This window comes from Phocoena phocoena, chromosome 12 (assembly GCF_963924675.1).
Source record: "Phocoena phocoena chromosome 12, mPhoPho1.1, whole genome shotgun sequence".
Taxonomy (NCBI): domain Eukaryota; kingdom Metazoa; phylum Chordata; class Mammalia; order Artiodactyla; family Phocoenidae; genus Phocoena; species Phocoena phocoena.
In genome coordinates, this window is record NC_089230.1 from 7,406,395 (window position 1) to 7,428,693 (window position 22,299).

At 42.9% G+C, this 22,299-nt stretch overlaps 1 protein-coding gene across 1 annotated transcript in view; it reads right to left on the reverse strand.

Moving 5' to 3' along the window:
- The window catches only part of SLC22A3 (solute carrier family 22 member 3), an 85,976-nt gene that overhangs the window by 16,701 nt on the left and 46,976 nt on the right, over nt 1-22,299 (reverse strand). The gene's annotated exons all lie outside the window — the stretch shown is intronic.

Genomic DNA, 22,299 nt, shown 5'->3' on the forward strand with positions numbered 1-22,299 from the left:
TAAAATACACTTATGCATTTATTAAATTGGAGAAAATAAGCATAAAACTGGTGAAAGCAGTTCCAAACAAGTTCCTTTATCCATTAAATCCTCAAACCTTAAGTTGCCAAATAAGCTAGAATAACAGTAAGTTCCCGAACAAGCGTGGCACCAAAGGTATCTTTTTGCTTCTGTCCATTTACTGGAATCCGGCATCTTTTTGATCCAGGAAAATTCAGCTCATCTCTATTTGGCCATCCAAGAAGTTGGTCTTTTCTTTAATTCGATTAAAACAATATTGCTGTTTGCCTCCTATGTATAAGGCACTGTAAGGGAAACAAAGCTGGACATACCCACTGCTTCTACTCCTGTGTGCCAAAGGGATCATAACTCAGTCCCCTTGAAGTGACCACTGTTTCGCGTTTCCATGCACTTGCTTATTCTGTTACTTCTGCTTGAAGAGTCCTTACACCTCCCCAGTCTTGATTTCCCTGCCACTGGGAGGACTTGGGAACTGATGATCTCCAGTCTGTGCCTCTACTTACCAGACTTCTATCATAGCCCATATGCAACTGCATGCCTTTACGGGTCTACTTATTTTTCTCCCTGCATGAGCTCTGGAGTTCTTGGAGGGCAGGGACTGCGCTGTGGCACCAAGCAAAGTGCTTGGTGTTCAGCCAGTGTTTGGGTGATGACTGAATGTTGAGACAGGAAGTCAAGTGCCATGGCCATGTCTGTTCCCTCAGACTATAGCCCTCGGTCTTTGTCCTTCTGTTAAGTGAGAACCCTGGCTAGCAAAAACAGGACCCTCACTGTCTGTTTACTCAACTCCAGATCCGGTCCAGAATGAGTGAAAATCTAGGCAACTTTTCCCCAAGACTTTGAGTCAAAAGTCCCTCTACCAGCAGTCGTAGGAATTTGACTTAAATTCACGCGGATAGTACAATACCTCGTCAATCACCTGTTCTAAACATCACGCTCAACAGGTCACCTGAAGCTGCATATCTGCTGCCTATGCTTGCCCCAAGGAAAGGCACACACACAGAAGACTGAAAAATGGATGTCTTTAGATCACTTTCTTTTCCTAAGTCTTTCCAGTACTGTATTTCTTCTATACCAAGACACACACTCTTCACAGCTGAAAAATCTCGAAATTAGGACGTGTCCTACAACTCGGCTGATAAGAAAGCAATGTGCCCAGTTTCAATAGCATGGTTTTTCTTACTGAGTGTTGCATAAAATGATGATGTGTCTCAAAATTAACAGTATCTCGGGGTCAATGAAGCAGTATTAGTAGTTACCATAGCAACACCGGTGGAAAACTGCTAATTGATTCCACCATCCATTCTTTTCATCTCCCTTTTGGTAAGAGAACCCATGGAATTTTAGTTGGGGGCATGGAAGCCTAGCTAAAGTCATATCTTCTAGCCTCTCTTTCAACCACGGGTGGCCCAGTGACTAAGATCTCAGCAATGAGGTGGGAGCAGAAGCCATGTGTACAAGCTCTGTGCCCCATCCTTTAAAAAGGAAATGGCTTGCTCTTCATTCACTGTCTTCCCTTCCTGAAGGATGGAAGAAGACAATGCTGGTGAAATGGCTTTGATTATACAACCTATTGCAGGCGAAGATGGAGAAACAAGATAAATGGAACCTGGGTCCTAGAGGACCTCATGGAACAGAGCTGCCTTTAGCGCCGGGCTACTCAACGCTGGGTGGGCATGTTAAAGAAAAAGAAACTTTTCTCTTTTTTGTCACTGTATTTTTGCAGTGTTTCAGCAGCAAGTCGACCTGTACTGTCACTAATACAATCCTTATTAAAATGAAATTCTAAGACCCTTACCTTCACCTTTGCTGCTCCAAAAATACAGCAGAAATACCGTAAGTGAAAGAACTTAGTATATCACAATACAGTTGGCTTTTCACACCCACAGGTTTTGCATCTGTGGATTCAACCGACCGTGGGACCTGTGACTGGTTGAATCTGTGGATGCAGAACATGTGGATACAGAGCATCAACTGAGACCCATTCTATGTAAGGGCCTTGAGCATCTGAGGATTTTGGTATCTGCAGAGGGTTGTGGAACCAATATTCCACAGATACCAAGGGATGACTGTATATTATTACATGGTAGGTTATCAAAATTTTTTTCACTATTAGTTTCTATATATTGCCCACATTAAAATGGCTAACTTCTATGGAGTGTGCAATATTTCTTAGATTCTGGCCTAAGTACTTTACATGAATTATTTCATTTAATTCTCATCAAGACTCTCTAAAGCTAGTACTTTTATTGATCCTATTTTATAGATAAGAAAAACAAGGCTTAAGACACTAAGGATTCAATAGAAGGAAGGTGGCTAAGCTAGGATTTGAAATCCAGGCAGTTGATGGACAGCCTCTGTTCTTAATCCTCTCACTGCATTGCTGACTGTATAAAAAGCTTTTTATTCTAGAAAACTTCTTTGTAGTTGACGGTGACTTCTGTATAATTTTAAAGAAGGACATTATGCACTTGACCAAGTATTTAATCTTTAGCTAAAACACTGTTTTATGGAAAAGTTGGCCTTGATTAAAATAATTTAGATTTTGAGGACCTTTAAATTCAAGATTAAAGTCACTCATCATATGAGAGCCGTTTTCCTCCATGAATGTATCACTTATTCCAGTGATTCTCATCTTTTCACTTAGGGTTTTTCCACAACTTAGACCTGGGTCATGTTCATCTCAGACTGTTCTCTTCTCTCCAGGGAGAGCCGACAGCTCTGCTCACGTACACACATGTACGTCACTGTTCACTCAGACCACACAGATAGGGACAATCCTTTCTTTTCAAAAGCAATATTCAAAACAATTTATTATGGACTCTCTTTTATTTCCTCTTCAATCTTCTTATTTTCTGCCTATAGCCATGACTCATATGTCTTAGATAAGACTGAACAAATTACTTTCATTCTGGTCCATCCAACGTCAACATCCCAGAGTTTAGGGGAAATCAAACTTCACATATTTCAAGATCTCTAGTCAATTCAGAGAGATAATTTGACACTTAAACACCTTTGGGGATTTTTCAGCTCTTCGTGGTTCTTAACTCTTTCTAACTCATAAAATAAATACCTCTTGCTCTGCAGATGTCGCTTTTTCCTGATCAGGTCTCCAGGCTAGTTAAGTTACTACATGACCACAGAATTATGACATGTTAAATTCTCACAAGACAATAGAGCTCTGATGGTCTAACCCAGCCAACTTTTTCTGCAAAGGGCCAGATAGTAAGTACTTTTGGTTGTGTGAGCTATCAGGTCTCTGCTGGAACTACTTGACTGTACCACTGCTCTGTGAAAGCAGCCATAAGTGGATATATAAATGGATGGCTGTGGCTGGATTCCAATAAAATTTTATTTACAAAACAGGCAGCAAGCCAGGTCTGGCCTGCAGGCGGTAGACTGCCAACCTCTGAACTAGAGGGTTAGTGCTGGACGAACTTATACAGGTACTGTTATTTCCATTACAGGGAAGAAGAAGTTTAGGCACAGGAAAGCTAAGTAGTTAACCCAACGAAGACAGACAAGGAGTAGCTGAACCAGGAAGTTGCTCCCTGAGTCTGTATCGCTCACCATTATGCTGTACTGTGTCTGCAGAGTATATTTATTTTATTTTTTAAAAGTATGCTTGTATCATATCATTAATGGTTCTCAGAGGTAGTGGGATTAAGGTGGCTTTTACTTTCTTCTTTCTGGCTATCAATATTCTCTTAAAATTAAAATTTGGGGCTTCCCTGATGGCGCAGTGGTTGAGAATCTGCCTGCTAATGCAGGGGACACGGGTTCGAGCCCTGGTCTGGGAGGATCCCCCATGCCGCGGAGCAACTAGGCCCGTGAGCCACAACTGCTGAGCCTGCGCGTCTGGAGGCTGTGCTCTGCAACAAGAGAGGCCGCGATAGTGAGAGGCCCGCGTACCGCGATGAAGAGTGGCCCCCCCACTTGCCACAACTAGAGAAAGCCCTCGCACAGAAACGAAGACCCAACACAGCAAAAACTAATTAATTAATTAATAAACTCCTACCCCCAACATCTTAAAAAAAAAAAAGAAAGAAAGGAAGGATCTCCTAAATACCCTCAGCAAAAGTTAACTGTTGAGTCTGGGTAACAGGGGTATAGAAAATATTTCATTATTAAAAAAAATTAAAATTTAAACCTACATGACTTTTGTAGCAAGAAAAGATAACTCACTTGTAAAGCGATGGATTTAAATTAGACATTATGCACCTTTTTTTGTCATTGACTCAGTATCACTGTCCCTTTCTTTTTCTTAGTAGAACCCCCCCACTACACCATCCCCCCTCCCCCCCACACACATACTTCATCAATTCATGTTGTCAGGAAAGCTGACTCTGTTTCCAATTGTAGGCGGATGTCTGATCATCCAAGGGTAATTCTATCCTTTATGTCAGTGACTGGGCACATGACCCATTCTGAACCAATGAGGGATAGACATGTGACCGAATTTGAACCAATGAGAGAAAGGGCTTCTGGGAAAGTCCTTCATTGCCTTTAAGTCAGAGGCATCCGAGGAATCTTCTCTCTCTCCCCTCAGGGAATTAATGAGGAAAGAGTGGGCTCAAATAGGTCTTAGCAGCCATCCTACCCCCAGGAGAGAAGCCGAGTGGAGGGTGGAGAAGGAGAGGAAACCATGGCTCAGTGTGGAGACCCAGGTCTAAACAACCCTGGATGCTGTTCTATCTCTAGAATCCCAGATCCAGGAGCCTGGAACTGTGCTTACTGTCTAAGCCCATTTAGGTTGGTTTCCTGTTACTTGTTGCCAAAAGCAGAATTATCTGGAGAATTCAGTCCAGAACAATGCTTTTGCATAGTAACTGAATACTTTAGGCAAAATAATTTTGCATTAAAGAATGAAAAGAATTGTTTCACTACTCAAATTTACTCCATAAAAATATTTAGTATTAGTCTTAATTTCAAACTTAACATTTATTAGAATCAAGCAGTCACATGATCTCTGCTTTTCCTAAGCACAAGTTCAATGCCTAGTATATATCCTACACCAACAGAATACGAAGTGTTGATAGCAACTGAAGGTAATCGAGACCATAAAACCAATTTTCCCCATTCAGTAAATGAAAGGATTAATAGTGCTTCCAAGCAAGTATTTTGCCAGTTTAAGAACAAATCCAGCTGGTCTTTGATTTACTAACACGCTCTCTACAGTGACGCAGATATTCTGAAAGATGACCCACTTTCTGGGTGTCCAAAGACCTTGAGAGACTAAAAGCCGTATCTTGGATGGAATTCATCCAGGAAAGTCTTGGCAACTCATGTGTAGTAACTGTTGCAGCTCTTATTCTTTTACAACAACTTCTAGCTCTATATTTTTAAATTAAATCATGCTTATTTTCTATTGTCAAAGCGTTACCAGATTTTGCATAGTCTGAGTCAGGTACAAAAGAATAGAAATGCTATGTCAGGTTATTATAGATAGACAGATAGATAGATAGATTTTAAAATTTGCTTTACTGAAATATAATTTATGTCCAGTAGAATTCAGCAATTTTAAGTTACATTTCAATGAATTTTGACAAATGTGTAGAGTCATATAACCACCGCTGCCATCATGATGTGGACTATCTCCTCCTGTCTCTTTGCAGCCAATTCCCTGCCCCCAGCTTTGGCCCCTGGCAAACCCTCATCTCCGTTTTGTCATTACAGTTTGCCTTTCTAGAATTTCATATAAATGGAACCATGCAGAATGTTATCTTTCGTATCTAGCTTGGCATTGTATTTTGTCACACATTTATCCATCTAAGTGGTGTCTGCCTGCTTTCATTAGGAGCAAAGGAAGATGGGAAATGCTCCTGGCAACATCTGTCTGTTTGGAGTCTTGTTACCTAGTAATGACACTCGTTGAAAAAGGGGTTGCTCACAGGTAAACTGTACACGCTGGTGCCCCGACACTCATTTACTGAACTAATGGCTATTTGCTCTATTTGACTCTTAATTGTCTTTTAATTCTGCCAAGATTTTGTTTTACATCAACAATGATGTTAAAAGCATACTTTAGTCATCTTTTTTTGATTAGTCCAGCTCTATTTACAATTCTTTCTGGTGCCTTTCTGAAACACTTCTTGAAGTTGACATTTTAATTTAAATTGCCAAGAAAGAGAAAGACATTGTAAATAACAATCTGTTATAAATATGGTATTCAGAGCTCTCCTGACATGGGATTGGTTTCCGGTCAAGAAACAAACTTCTTGTTACCCAAGGGGAAAGGCAGGGAGGGATAAATTAGGAGATTGGGATTAACATATATACACTACTATGTATAAAATAGATAACCAACAAGGACCTACTGTATAGCACAGGGAACTATACTCAATATTTTGTAATAACTCGTAAGAGCAAAGAATCTGAAAAAAAATAGGTACATGTGTATGTAAAACTGAATCACTTTGCTGTACACCTGAAACTAACACGACACTGTACATCAACTATACTTCAATACAAAATAATTTTTTAGGGCTTCCCTGGTGGCTCAGTGGTTGAGACTCTGCCTGCTAATGCAGGGGACACGGGTTCGAGCCCTGGTCTGGGATGATCCCACATGCCGCGGAGCAACTAGGCCCGTGAGCCACAACTACTGAGCCTGCGCGTCTGGAGCCTGTGCTCCGCAACAAGAGAGGCCGCGATAGTGACAGGCCTGCGCACCGCGATGAAGAGTGGCCCCCGCTTGCCGCAACTAGAGAAAGCCCTCGCACAGAAACGAAGACCCAACACAGCAAAAATTAATTAATTAATAAATTCCTACCCCAAACATCTAAAAATAAAAATAAAAAAATAAAGAAAATAATTTTTAATAAAAGAGAGAGACAACCAGCCAGAGTCAAGCTAGAGATGCTGTATTTTAGTCAGAACATTTTCTTACCAACGCATTATTTAAACTCTCATCAGTAGCATATGAATAGCACATACACCCCACCTCAACTTACACAGCAGAGGATGAAAGATTTCCACAGTCCTCAGTAACAGCAAACTGCCTGTCAACGCCACCGACGTGAAACTGTCAACCCCAAACTCTCATCCTCCAATGAACTTTTGTTCAAAATGACCCTCCCCAATTTCTTCCCAGAACCTAATTAAAGCTAACCTTCCCTTTGTCTCCTCAGACTGGGCTATGGATTGCCATAGTTTGCGTGTCCCAAAATGTAATTCCTTTGCTATTCCCGAGTAAACTCATTTTCGCTAAATAACAATTACTGTTAATTTTGTTTAAGGTCAGCAACACACACGCCTGGCGCACAGTGAGTGCTCAGAAATGGAGGCGGTTGACATTAATATTATTTTTACAACATTTCAGAGATATTTTACTTCCAGACGATAATTCACTTGGCACTTTCAAAAATCTTTTCAGTTAGTAAACTGTACCTTATACTACAATGCACTAGGTGGGGAGATTCTTTTCAAGGTACTCCTACATGAAGCCCCTTGTAAAGACAACTGTCATTGTGCCTTTTTTAAAAAACGGAATGGATTTCTTTTTTATTAGATTTTCTTAAGTTTACCAGGTATATTTAATGTTCACCTGGCACTGTTGATCTCCCAGGCCTTAGACAGGGTAATTTCTCACAAATGTGAACACAAGTAAATGACGCTTGGAGAACCCTGTTGCTCAAAGTGTGGTCCATGAGTCCACAGTGTGGTCACCAGGGAGCTTGTTAAAGATGCCCTACCTCGGATCAGAATCTGCATATTAACAACCTCCCTGGAGATTCGGGTGAGAAGCCCGGATGATCCACGAAGTCCTGCCTCAGCTGCTGACTCCTAGCATTTATTCTTCTTGGCCAAGACGGAACATGAGTCCCCCGGGTTTAGGTGGAAGAACCCAGCTGATCGGTAGGGTCTGGCGCCGGCAGGGGAGGGAACAGCGTCAGGCAGCTGCATTCCCAGCCTTGCAGTTTCACCTGCTTGATCTCAGTGGGTGGATTTTTCAACAGTTGTCATATTTCACAAGGAAAGGTGAAGCCACTGATGAGAAGGGGAATTCATCTCTTCTTGAATCTAACACTGACTTAGTAAGTGTCGTCACAAATTCCCAACATGCTCTGTTCTCTAGAACCTTTTATCCTCTAAGAAGTCTGTGCAAACAAAATATTACTTGAGGATTCGGGGTTCACTGATTTGGAGGACCAGGAGTCGTGCCCAAAGTTCAACCACCTACATAGGTCATTTCTAGAAGCATCAGGAGCTGGAGAGCTTGGGTGAGGCCAAGGGGAAGTGCACGGTGACTGCTGTGGTACACCAATCCCCGCCGCCGCCACCGCCTCACGGACACCCCCATCGGTCAGATGAAGGCCAGAACCAGAAGGTCCAGGAGTAGATGTTTAACGTCATAGAACACTGGCCGGCTTCTAGGTGGCAATAATGCTGCCCGGCATCCACAAAAGAGAATTTGTGAAATTACCCACAGTGGCTTGAAAAATTTTAAAAACCTCATTGTACTTTAAAACAAGAGTAGATAAAGTATTCACCATACAGAGTTCATATGGTAAAGCAATGCTCATAATCAAAATGATCATCAGTATTTGACGCTTATTAAAATAGTTAAAATCAAATTCCAGACACTTAGACCAGCGCCGTCCAATAAAAATATAGGGTCACCTACGTCAGTTTAAATTTTCTAGTAGCAACATTAAAAAGGTAAAAAGAAATAGGCAAAATTAATTTTAAGACTATGTTGCATTTGATCCGATCTACCCCCAGTACAATCATTTCAACATGTAATTAACGTGAAATTACTGATGAGATAGTTGATGTGTTTACATCACACTAAATCTTTGAAATCCACGGTGCAGCTCTCACATCACACCTCCGTGTAGACCAGCCACATTTCAGGGCTCCACTGCCACATATGGCTGGTGGTCCCTGTTTTGGACTTCGGGCTCAGCCAGCTCTTTTGTGAGGATGCTCTGTAGAGGAGGTATTTATTCCGAGATTGTGTCTGGCCCGAGAGGGAGTCCCCCTCCCATCCCACAACTGGGCTCGCTCCCTGGAACAGCAAAAGTGCATCTTTCTAGAGTTCCCCAGGGATCCAAAGTGCAGCCTTAACATCAGCAAAGGTTGATGGCTTGCAGCTGTGGGTCACATGGTGGAACACTGCTTCATTTCTTAAAAACAAATCTGCGAGGATTTGGGGGAGGAGAGGTGTTAAAGCACATGACAGAGAGAGGGAAAAACAGATGGCATTCTCAGTTCTAAAACTCTAATCCTGAAGACTCAGAACTTGGCAGGGGTCGGACACCAAAATTTGATGTGAGTGGATGGGATTAAACATGTCATTGAACTCCCCAGTGGCACCAATAAATGTCACTGATTGCTGCTGAAACAGAAAAGTTCTAAATATCAAATGATGAAGAATGTCCAAAAAAATAATCAAGGGGATATGATGTACAGTCTGATGGCTATAGCTAATTATACCATACTGCATATTTGAAAGTTGCTACATGACCAAATCTTCAAAGTTCTCATCACAAGAAAAAAATTTATTAAGCATGTATGGTGATGGATCTTAACTAGACTCACTGCGGTGATAACTTTGCAATACACCAAACACCAAATTATTATGTTGTACACCTGTAACTAATATTATGTCATTTTATCTCAATAAAAAACTCCAATTATAAATTTAAGAAAAGAATGTCCAGCGTCTTAAACCATAGGAACATGTCTAGATACACAAATTTTTAGTTCTAAATAGGCAAATTGATTATCTGTAAGTAACTAGTTAGCCAAGGATTCTTCTAGAGAGGAGAAAGCTAGTGTGAAATAAAACAAATCATCTGCTGTGTCACAAATAAAAGCCAAACCACATCTCCACCCATCCGCATTCCTATCATCATTCCTTTTCCTAGCTTTTCCAGGGCTTCAGGTGTTTGCAGGATTCCAGCCGAAGTGCAACTTCGCCCAGGAGGATTCTTGGCAGGTGTCTTTCTGCCTGGGCCTGGAGCATGAGGCACTACCACCCTGTCTCTGGGTTGCCAGCCCTTTCTATGAAGGCCAACGACAGCCAGGCCAACCCAGGGCGACATCGGCTCCATCGCACAAGTGCTCCCGGCCGTGGTGACAGGGCAAGTCCAGGATGGTATTCTCAGAGTGCCCTCGGGTTGGGTCAGCTGCCTCCTGTATTCCTGTGGGTCTTCTTCTCCGGGACCGGCTCCCTCTCCTGTTTTCCTTCGTCCAGCTCTTACCAGCCTCTCAGCAAGCCGGCAGTGGTCCTGGCGTCCTCTCTGGTGTTCGCCATCAGCTAGGTTCACAGGCATCTTTTCAGGGTGTTTTCTCTAAATCCCTGTGCTGAGCTGGCCCTGCCTGCTGGCTGTGACTGAGGAGAGGCCTGGCTGCCCTTCCTTGTCCTCTATTTAACAATGTGCTCCGAGAGTTGTGGTGCCTTGGGTACCATCTTCTTTCTGCTCTCACAATGCCCCGAAGTTGTGGTTTCTCTGAGAAATGGGTCATCATAGTTCCTATTTTTCAGTAAGAACTTCTGAAATTGTGTTTACACTTTGACCAAATTATTTTTTTAACCAGTTGTGAAGGCGAAAGCTACTTTGTAGTAATCATTTGCATACATTTGCATTCAAAAGCATGTATCTTCCTAAGTCAGTGTTTCTCAAACTGAATTCTGTATTCTTAATTGTTTTTCTTTTAAAAGAGATCTATGGTGGTACTCATCTCCTGAGCGCTGTTTGCCAAAAATGTTTTTGTTTCCTCTCCTCCCTCCCCAGCGCATCACAGGGACGTGATAGGACTGTAGTGCTCGGTCCTGCGTGATTGAGTGGGGCCCCCTCCCCAGATTTGCCAAGGAGTTGTGAGCATTTAATTGCTAAAGCAGGACCCTCTAGAACTCCCCCTTTTCTGCGATGGTCCAGGCAGTGGCTGCTATAGGACAGCCTAGATTAAAGAGTGAGGACTCTGTGACAAGGAGAGGAGGCCCCAGTGAATCCACGTGGCACAGACAGCAGTTAATCTTTCGGGGGTTTTATTTATTTATTTATTTAAAAAATGTTATTTACTTATTTATTTTTTTGGCTGCGTCGGGCTTCATTGCTACCCCAGCTTTCTCTAGTTGTGGCCAGCGGGGGGCTACTCCGTTGCAGTGCACGAGCTTCTCATTGCGGTGGCTTCTCTTGTGGCAGGGCACGGGCTCTAGGCTCATGGGCTTTAGTAGTTGTGGCACGTGGGCTCAGTAGGCCTGGCTCATGGGCTCTAGAGCGCAGGCTCAGTAGTTGTGGTGCCCGGGGTTAGTTGCACCGTGGCACGTGGTATCTTCCCGGACCAGGGCTTGAACCTGCGTCCCCTGCATTGGCAGGCGGATTCTTAACCACTGTGCCGCCAGGGAAGTCCCTCTTTTGTGGTTTTAATCTACAGAGATCTGGGGAGTGTTTGTTACATGCACACCTGGCTTATCCTGAATGATAAAGAGTCCATAGATTTCTCACGTTTACAAAAAGGCTCTCTGGTCTATACCCTCTTCTATTTTTTTTTTTTTTTTTGGAGCGGTACGCGGGTCTCTCACCGCTGCGGCCTCTCCCGTTGCGGAGCACAGGCTCCGGACGCGCAGGCTCAGCGGCCATGGCTCACGGGCCCAGCCGCTCTGCGGCATGTGGGCTCCTCCCGAACCGTCGCACGAACCCGCGTCCCCTGCATCGGCAGGCGGACCCTCAACCACTGTGCCACCAGGGAAGCCCTATACCCTCTTCTTCATAGGAATTTATTATGCTAAGTATTATATTTCTATTTTGAAGTAATTAAACTAAGACTTCAACTTAAATTTGGGGAAATTGCAATTTTTATGAAATTTTGTTTGCTTCTTATAAATAATAAGTCCTTTTGATAAAATCCACCTTTAAAATTCCTAAAAAGAAATGAGGATTATTTCTACTGCTTTTTCAATCAACAGGCACTAATTTGTTTATCACTGAAATAAATCATAAAACTGTAACACGGAAGCAGAGGGAGCCCTGGGTAGACCTGCCGTCCCCTTGAAAGCTTGTGACTAAGAGCTTACGCCACTGCCCAGGGACTGGAACAGTTAACAAGTCACATTTGAACCCCCAAGTACACTTAATGAAGGTGTTGGTGGGTCTGAAAATCATGATCTCGTTCTACACTGATGAAGTATGTTCATACGTTGTCACCTCCTTTTGAGAGGTACGCAGAGCAGGCATCGTTCTCCCAGAGACAATCCTCATTTTTTAAAGAAATACTTGAGTATCTTGGGGGGACATTATATCCCTTCTGCTTTTGCATGACTGATGTTCCGGCTTTGAAGAATATTTCTCCTTCATTTCAGTGATGGGCAGTTAGATAGCGAAGTCCAGAATCAGAAAGTGTGTTTTAGAGGATAAGCACTGATATTTGGGCATTTGCTAACAAACGTGTGTTTATCTTTTAAGGCCAAGAGCGTGAACGTGATTGTCTGCTGGTTGTATACGAATCTGAGGTCTAAGTGATCTGGTTCATTATCTGGTTCATGTATCTCCAGCCACATGGAGCTTCACAGGTGTGGGACATTCATTGATAACACTGGCGAGGTGCCTGCATCTTAGCCCCGATCTGAAGCCCAGGAGTACATATATAAGTTACGAGTTGTTGGGTTCCTTAAAAATAGTAGACAGGTTTTAAGCTGTAAACTAATTTAGACTCAGAAATGGGAACTTAATAAATGATGTATCGCTTATTAGCTGGTGCTCGGAAAATCAGCTCAGTACTGAGACCAATAACGGTGGATCCCTGCTTCACAGTGGCATTGAGGGAGCAGGGCAGATGGATTCAGGCCTGAATGTGATGGAGCCATAAGCTAATAGGAGAATGTCTGTGGCCTTTGGGTACAGAAGAAGATTTCTTAAACAAAACCCAGAAAACAATCAATAGGTGAAAACATACTGATCTGACCGTATCAAATCAATTAAGGATTTAAGAATTTTTGGTCAATGAAACAAAAAATAGGCAAAGTTAATGGGTAGCTAAAACACTGAGGGAAACATACTCGCAATGTCTAAAACCAACAATAGGGTAAAGTTTAGAATATAAAAGGCAATCCTATAAATTGAAGGGGACAAATCCAATCCAATAAGTCCAACAAATCCAGAAAATTCCATACACGTGGGCAAGGATATGGCAAGGCAATCCACAGAGGAGAAACACAAATAACAAAGCAGTATGCACGAAGATGTGCTGAGCCTCACTGGTAACCAGAGACGTGCAACCTAAAACACTAAGGAGGCTGGCCAAATTAGAAAACTGGAGAGTACCAAATGTGTATATGGGCAAACAGGACACTCAATGGGTGTACACAGAAAGCAATGTGGCATTATTTAGGGCACTAAACTTGCATGCAACCCAGGACCCAGTCATTCCACTTCTAGGCATTATACTCCACGGGAAACCTCTCAAGTGTCCAAAGGGGACATGTATGAGAAAAGGGAACCCTCCTACACTGCTGGTGGGAATGTAAATTGCTACAGCCACTATGGAGAACAGTATGGAGGCTCCTCAAAAACTAAAAATAGAGTTGCCATAAGATCCAGCAATCCCACTCCTGGGTATATATTCAGAGAAAACTCTAATTCAAAAAGATACATGCACCCCAGTGTTCATAACAGCACTATTTACAATAGCCAAGACACGGAAGCAACCTAAATGTCCATCGACAGATGAATGGATAAAGAAGATGTGGTATATATATGCAATGGAATATTACTCAGCTGAAAAAAAAGAATGAAATAATGCCATTTGCAGCAACATGGATGGACCTAGAGATGATCATACTAAGTGAAGTGAGACAAATACCATATGCTATCATTATATGTGGAATCTAAGATATGACACAAATAAACTTATCTACGAAACAGAAACAGACTCACAGACATAGAGAACAGAACTGTGGTTGCCAAGGGGCAGGGGTTAGGGGGGATGGGTTAGGAGTTTGGAACTAGCAGATGCAAACTATTATATAGAGAATGGATAAACAGAGAGGACATGTATGGAAACGTTTATCAGGATGATTGGAGGCAGCCCAGGTTTGGAGGACGGAGATGTGAAATACAGCAGAAGGTACTGATGAAAACCACGCAGCGCTCACGTGTGGGCAACACAAGGAGACCTTTAAAACATTGCTCCATGAAAAGGTAAGAAATGAGACAAGATCTAGAGCAGCACAACGCCATTTATGTCACCTAAACCCACGCATACCACAAGCTCTGGTTTATAAGGACACATCAATATCAAAGGGCATACATCAAGCACATTCAATTGGGGACCTGTTGAGGGCAGAGTGGGGAGAGTGGAGGAAGGGAAAATCAAATCGACCAAACATGAGAGGGGCCTGCACAGCCCAACGATGGCTGTACCGTGCGCAGAGAGACAGGCTTAACTCGACTCTGCGCTCAAAGAAAAATGACGGTCACCCAAACCACCTGCTACAGAGCTACTTAGAGGTCAGCTTGGAACTTCCTCTGCTTTCAGTGCTTCCAGGCTTGCCAACTATTCAAATTTTGCCTTACTTCTGCACCTCAGGAAGCCCTTAGTTTCATGTTTATGTACGTGCATTGGGGAAAGCTAAGAAATTTTCCAAAGAAAGTCAAGTACAGCTGAACAGCTGAAAGAGCAGTTGACACGCACCCCAATAAATATCGCAGTCCTCGGTGAGTTCTAGAATTTGCAACCTTCTCCCTTCTCTATTTCTTGATTTGCAGAATAGTTTTCTGCATACAGTTACTTATTGTTCACGGGCATGTACTTGATTGTTCAGGCAGAAGCATCTTTAGAGAGGGATGAGATGCTTTTAAGTACAAGCCACGAGTGGGTGGTACACACCATCCCTGGAATTCTGACTCTGGAGGTTTTTGATAGTGAAGCCTGTTCAGTCTCATGGCTTCACTCTGGACCACAGTGATGTGTATTAATGTTATACTGCATTCACTCTCTAACTTTGAAATGTGACTTGCTTTATTATATTCCAAGAAACACATAGGTGAGTTTCCAGCCTTAACAGATGTACTAACTGAGACCCAATTAGAATACCCTTCTGTAGACAATGCCATCAAAATTAAAACACACTGTTACGGTTTCCAAACTCTACACTTGAGATTTAAGCTGTTCTTCAGCTTTAAATGAGAGGAAAAATTTATATTTAGTTGTATTAAACTTATCTATATGAAGAAACTGAGTATATTTGAATAGGTAAGGAACTATTAGAGGGGGGACCTGAAAACAGCTCAAAAAAAAAAAAGAAAGAAGACCAACCATAGAGAATTAGAGAAAATGTAAGGCACCTTGAATGCATGTTGGGAGGCATTTTTGAAAGTGACTACTGCACAGAGGTTGTTTAAAACTAGATGTTTTGAACCCAGTGCTCTGTAACTATTTGCTGAATAAATGGGTGAACAAATGAAGATGAATTCCTGCTATGGTGCGTGTCCGTTTGTGGGACAACCTCATGTCAATTACATTTACATGGTTTTTCTAAACATGCGGTGACCAAATAAAATATTCCATGATTCAGGGTGCAAGGTGAAAAATATTTTCAATGCAGTAACTAATAATCAACTTGAACTTTACAGGCCGGTTGTTTTTAGACAACCAAGTGTGCCACATAGTTTACAGAACTGTGGGAAGAACACTACATGGCACGGAGCCCATGTTTCACTCACTTGCCATCCAATCTGTCCCCTGCTAATTTTAGATCAGCCTGTATAAATACAGCATGTTAACGATTACGAATTGCAGAGTGAATACGTGAATTGTCTTTGGTAAGATCTGTCCGCGTCAGGTTTCAAAGAGAAGTGTTTAAGCCTGGAGACTCCCCTAGTGATCAACACACGCGGCCAGTACTTAATCTCTACCGTTCTTGGGGCCACAGACATAATCGTGCTGAGTATTCATTCAGCAAGGCTTCCTCAGTCCTCCTCAAGATCTAAACTGTTAGTGGTGTGTTGGCTCTGAAACCTAAACAAGAAGGAAAACAAGCACCCACCTTTGAGAGACAGTAAGACAATTGTACACCAAGTTGCTCAACTCTTGCTACTTCAGAGGAAGAACTTGTCCTTAAGGTCAGTGAAAGAGCAGAATATAATGAACTTGGGTTTACTTTATTGAATTTAAAAAAACTGAACAAATCTCGGAAGTTGTCAAGAATTCGGTTTATCAAGACTCTGTGGGGTCCTTCATCTTTTTCTGAGAACTTCATATAACTTGAACTCTCAGAGCTCAGGGAACAGCTGTCCGACTGATGGAAACTAATCCTGTCTGTGCGTACTGATCAGTGACTCTTGTCCTAATTGAGTATGAGAACTTCTGGTTAATGTCGAAGAATTTAATGGTTGCCCGCATGATAGGAATTGTGCTTTTAATTCTGTTCATTGAGACGACAACATAACACAAATTTACTACGAACTTAACGCCTTTCGGTTCGTTAGTCACTGTTCATCACAACGGCATCTACCTTCATCTGAAATAATAGTGTATATGTATCCGAGATGTATTCATTCATTCTACAGACAAGACTTGGCTGCAAATGGTTTGTGGACTTTGGCAGTAACTTGATGGTCCCCAGGGATCAGTGGCCCCCCCGGGACAGACTGCTGCATGGTTCTTCCATCGACTCCGGGGCTGAGGTCACAGGCGCTGCGAGGCAGGAGTGTGTTAGCCAGAACGTTCCTCTTTGGTCCCCCTCCATGCCCATTCCTAGGGATGGTAACAAAGACCTACTTTTCTAGCATAAGAGTGTCCTTGGTTCAGGCCATTTCCCCCAACGTTCCCTAAGTCCTTTTCCTGGGAAGGATATAAGGACTTCTTCACTCTAAAGCTTCCTTTATACAGCCACCTTAAGAAAGGTACATTCACTATTTGAAGAAGGAAGGCTTCCTCTCCATCAGGTCCCCTTTCTGTACATTAAATTATACTTCCCTCCAATAGTGCCAGATTCAAAGAAAAATGAAAACAGCACAGACCCACATTATTTGTTCTAAACCAAGAAATCTAGCCATCCCTGGCTTGCACGGGCTTGGTCCCGTTCATATCTGCACCCACATGAAGAAGTGTTGCTGTTGCAACACAACCTGGCTGTTCTTCATCCAGCCATCTGTTAGATGGATCTTAATTTTTATTTTTTTCAGGGAAGGGAAGATTTAGCCCTTGAGAATCTAGCACCTGAAACCTTTATACCATCTACCTGGGGGGAACCTCCAGGGATGGAAGCGAATAGATCCCAGTGTTTTCTCTGTTACTAGTTAGCACAATTTTCTCATGTTTATCTACATCAAAGGAGCATGTCTGCATACTGCAACAATCAACCTAGCCCTGGAGAATTTTTTTTTTTTTTTGCAGTACGCGGGCCTCTCACTGTTGCGGCCTCTCCCGTTGCGGAGCACAGGCTCCGGACGCGCAGGCTCAGCGGCCACGGCTCACGGGCCCAGCCGCTCCGCGGCATGTGGGATCCTCCCGGACCGGGGCACGAACCCGTGTCCCCTGCATCGGCAGGCGGACTCCCAACCACTGCGCCACCAGGGAAGCCCAGCCCTGGAGAATTTAAATGATTTCACCCAGGCTGCATCTCTTTTCCTAGGATTATTTCCTGAAAAAAGGCAGTTTTCCTAATGGACTGGAGATCTAGCAAGCAGCACTGCCATAGCAACAGCAGCTCTGGATTAGGAATAATGCCCGGGAATTCCTGCCAGGGAGTTGGATGTGCAGGGTTCTGGAAGTTGCACCCATCATGGCCTCCAGAGCAGGGAACACTTTCACAAAGAGCTAGTATTTTCTCATTTATTCACAGTAGGGAAGCACAGCAATTTGGATTTGCAGAGACTGCTTTTGCCAAAAACACAAGAGTGGGCCAAGTGGCACAGGAACAAAACACTGGAAAAGGCTGCTATCTTCCTCTCTCACACGATAGAATATGAAGATTTCAAAGACGGCGTTAGAGGGCCATTCTCTTGGCAAGTGTTCAAAAGGCAAGAGCAAAAGCAAACTCACTTTTTATTCTATTAGAGAGACCCAGAATTAAAATAACCGCAGTCGGCATTTTCACAATTCTCACCAAAAAAGAGCAATCAATATTAACAGGATAAAATAAGCCTGTGTGGCTTATTCATTTTGTTTGATATTTTAATTCGTTTTCTTCGTAATGCCACCGGGGCCTGGGCTAGGCCAGAAAAAGGCAAATGCTTCTCTGCATCACCACAGGGGTGCTGGGGCTCAAACAGGAGGGCTGTTGTTGTGAAGGGCAAGGATCAGCCTTTGAGATGGAAAAAGGGAGGAGTCCATTGTTCCCAGATTCTGTAACTAATGAAGAGGAGTTGACATGCCTCTAAATATCACTTATGTAGAGCTTGGAACTCTTCCCCTTGTGTCATAATCCAACATCACTTTGCCTACAGTGTTTGCTGGAATCTCAGCTTTAGGGAGAGCAGGCCAGGTGAATGGAGGTGCTTTGGCTCTGTGTCTGGACCAAGAATGTACACCAAGAGAGGCCAGTGGGGGGAGGGGACACCTGGGTCTCCTGTGGGCCAGCACTGCTGTCCCGTGTGGGACCCACCTGGAGGACGGGTTCTCAGCAGCCGCAGTCTCCAGAAAGATCAGGCACTTGTCAGAAGGGGCAACATCTAACTCTATGACAACAGATGAGTAAAGACATCAGCAGTGGGACCCCACTTTTGACAGAAAGAACAGGCAGAAAGTAAGCAGGGGGCCAGGGCCCCAGTCGAACAACTAGGGTTCAAGTCCAGATTAAGAACTATAGTAGAAACAGGGGATCGAGCAAGTTGTATACATGAATTATGTACAGCTTTCTGCATGTCAATCATGCATCAATAAAGTGTGTGTGTTTTTCAAAGGAATATCACTTCATGTTAGACCTTCAAATAAAGGCTGTAAAAGTTTTTTGTGTTTTTGTGTGTGTGTGTGTGTTTTTTTTAAAGAATTAAGGATTGAGGAAGAAAGAGGAAGCCTGGCAGCCACCTGGGGGCCCCGGCAGCTTGCATCTGACATCGGGAAATCCCAGGTCCCATCCTCTAGTCAGGCCAGGCATCCCACTGTCTTCTCATAGGGATCAGGGTCCCAGTGGGCTGGGAGGGGCTTTTGGAGCCAGAAAATGTACATCTTTGGTATCCTTCTCTAAGCATAGCTGGGAAGGGGAGGACTGACCTAGTCACCCCCACTTGCCTGAGACTTTCTTTAGATTTAGCTTTGCGACTTCAGTATCCTAGAAATCCTCCCGGTCCTGGGCAAACAAGGACAACTGGTCACCCTACTGGTCACCATCTGAGTCCATGAGTTGTCCTGGGTTCTGTAGATCCAATTACTTGTTAGAAAGATGTCATCAGACACCAGGACTGACTGGTATCACTATATCTACGTATATATTTATTTATATTTATGTAACAATGATGCTGAGTGCTTTTCTTTCACAGTTCTGATGTATACTTCTCAAGCCTTAAGACCGTGGCAAGAGCATATAGCCCAGTTATTTCAGGAGGGACTCTGGAAGGTCAATTTCAGGGAAGGGGAGAGAAGGTCTGTCTCCCAGGGTTCCTCACTCAAAATGCTGCTCTTTGAGGAGCTGCCCTGAAAATCTGCCTTGCCCTCTCCACGGCTGTAATCTCATTCTTTAAGGGATAAGACACTTGTATTTCTAGCTCAGTTAAAGCCATGTGATGCTCTGGATCACTCTCCCTCAAGATCTGTACAGGTGAAATGAGAGCCCACTGACCTGGAAGATTTTAGGCCGAATTTCCTTTAGTGGAATAAACTCACTATCTACTCACCCAGCTTGGGAAAGGAACTCGCTCTGGATTCAACGACCCTTCACTGCTGTTTTTATGGCTTTTTAAATTGTAGCATAAACATTCTTCCCTATTCATGCAATATTGTCTTATTTTCAAAAAGTTAAAGACATGGGAACTAATTAGAATTGAAATATAGCCCATTTATAGAACTCAGGCTGTTTCCAAAAATGGATTTAACTAGAGTACTATTAAATTATTTCTCAGCTCCAAAGATCCATTTTCTGTTTAGCATATGAAGTGTCCTGACTTTTTTATGCATTCAAGAATATTCTAAATTAAAGCTAAGGTGGTGGCATATGAAACCAATCATTTTAACATGTCATGTTAAGGATGACGGCTTTGCTGGTAGAACTGGAATCATTTATTCTGTGTGAAGTCAAAGAATGAAGATTTACTTCTGTTAGGGAAAAGTAATGTACAAGTTTCCAGAGACTTTTTTTCCCACTGTCTTTTACTATTTTCCAGACTCACACCTTTCCCACTCTTGACACGGTCACTGCCTGGGCCTAAATTACTTTCTCTGGATCTTTTGAAATAAATTCTACGGGAGAGTTTTTAAGTTTCAAGTCTGAGATAATAATTAAACACGAAAACTAACAAAGACAGCACAACTGGACGAAAATACCACACAACTCACATGAGCTTCATGACAGCCAGAATCATGGTGTGGTTTCTCTTTTGGAAGAACAAAAATTATGTTTATAAAAATCCCCTTTGGAAAGGAAATGTCAGAAACAGACATTCCCAAAGCTGGAAAGTCCCTCTCTGGAGCAATATTGATGCCTCTGTGACGGTTCATTAAAATATAGGAAATATGGCAGCTATTAAGAGTTGGAAGTCTCTCTGGTAACTAAGGTAACCTAAAAATTAGCCTGACACTTTTTAAGGAGGTTTTAATATATTCAATCTTGGAAATACACCAGAGTGGGATCATTTATATTGATGATGTCCCCTTTGCGATCAGAAAGCTCAAGTATCAGTTCTTGATGTCACCCAAACACGTCACCATGGGAATTGCCCATGAGTGTGTTTATGCATGAATGATTATCAGTGTAACATCTACGACTGACATTTCAATAAACTGTGATTAGCTATGAGCAATGAACTATATAAGCGTATCATACAAGTAAGGAAATTACAATCAAGCCTTATAGGTTTTTGAGTCAACAGAACATAACAGTATCGCCAACAAATACGGACATATTCAGTTCGGTAGTATTAGAGCCTCTTTGTTAACTAGAGTTGTAGCCTACTATTTTCCATGAGCATATCCCACACGAAGACAAGACGGGGGGAGAGACATCTTCAAAATCTTTTTTTAAAAAAATGAAACCCAAACTACTGCCAGAGTTACTACCTATGTAGTTGTAGAATCCAGGTCAGTAAGTGACAATGGCTATTTAATCAGGATATCAGTTGACTTTTGATAAATAATGCTCTGTAACAAGCAGAGTGGCATAAAATAATAAGCATTCATTGAGCTCACACATTTGTGGGCTGGCTGGGAGACTGCTGATCTAGGTTTGGGGAGACTTTGCTAGAGCAGCTTTCCTCCAAATGTCTCTTAGCCTTCTATGTGGTCAGTAGGAGAACCTGGAAATATTCTTCTCACAGTGCTGGCTGAAGCCCAGAGATCAAGCCCAAGCACATTTCATGACTCTACTGCATCACATCTGGTCACCTACCATTGGTCAAAGCAACCTGAACGGCCAAGCCCGAAGTCGAAGGGCAGGCCGTACACTTCAGCCATCAGGAGACCAGAGCAGGTTACATGGTTCTGCCCCGCATCAGTGGAGCCAGGAAGTATCTTCATGCATTGGAAACGAGGGGGAAGATGTGACTATTTCAAACAATAATCTAATCTACCACAATCCAGCGTCATCTAGATAGCAAAAAATGCGTTGGATCACCAAACCCTACTTTGGCACCTGAACCAGTACTATTACTATCAGCTACATTAGTTAGCTTTGGCTGCAAAAACAAACACCCTCAAATCTCTGTAGCTTACTGAGACACATTTAGCAGACTGTAGTTTACAGGGGAAACAATGATTTCTTGGCCACATTCCACGTCTCAGCTGTAGGTCAGCTGCTATAGCTCTGTTCCAAGTTGTAGCTCTTCTCATTCTGGACCCACGCTGAAGGAACAGCTCCAGTTTGGGATGTGCTGTTCTTGTAGCAGAAGGAAAGAGCAAAAGAGCTGTCGGAAACTCGTGATGCCTTTACAGCTTCTGCTCTGAACTGGTACCCCACCACCACTTCTGCATCTCGGGCCTAAAATAGACCAGGACCTCTGGTGTCAGTGATGGAACACGCTGGTGTTGGGAGGTGGCTGAGGCTATTGTGATGAGAGGAGGGTAGACCTGCCAGATCTCCTAGGGCCGCTTTGCTACCAAGCAGATTCTTTCTAATTCATTCTAGCTTCACTGCAGCCTAGGATGTGCACCCCTAGGATGAGGTGGGAATTGGAGAGG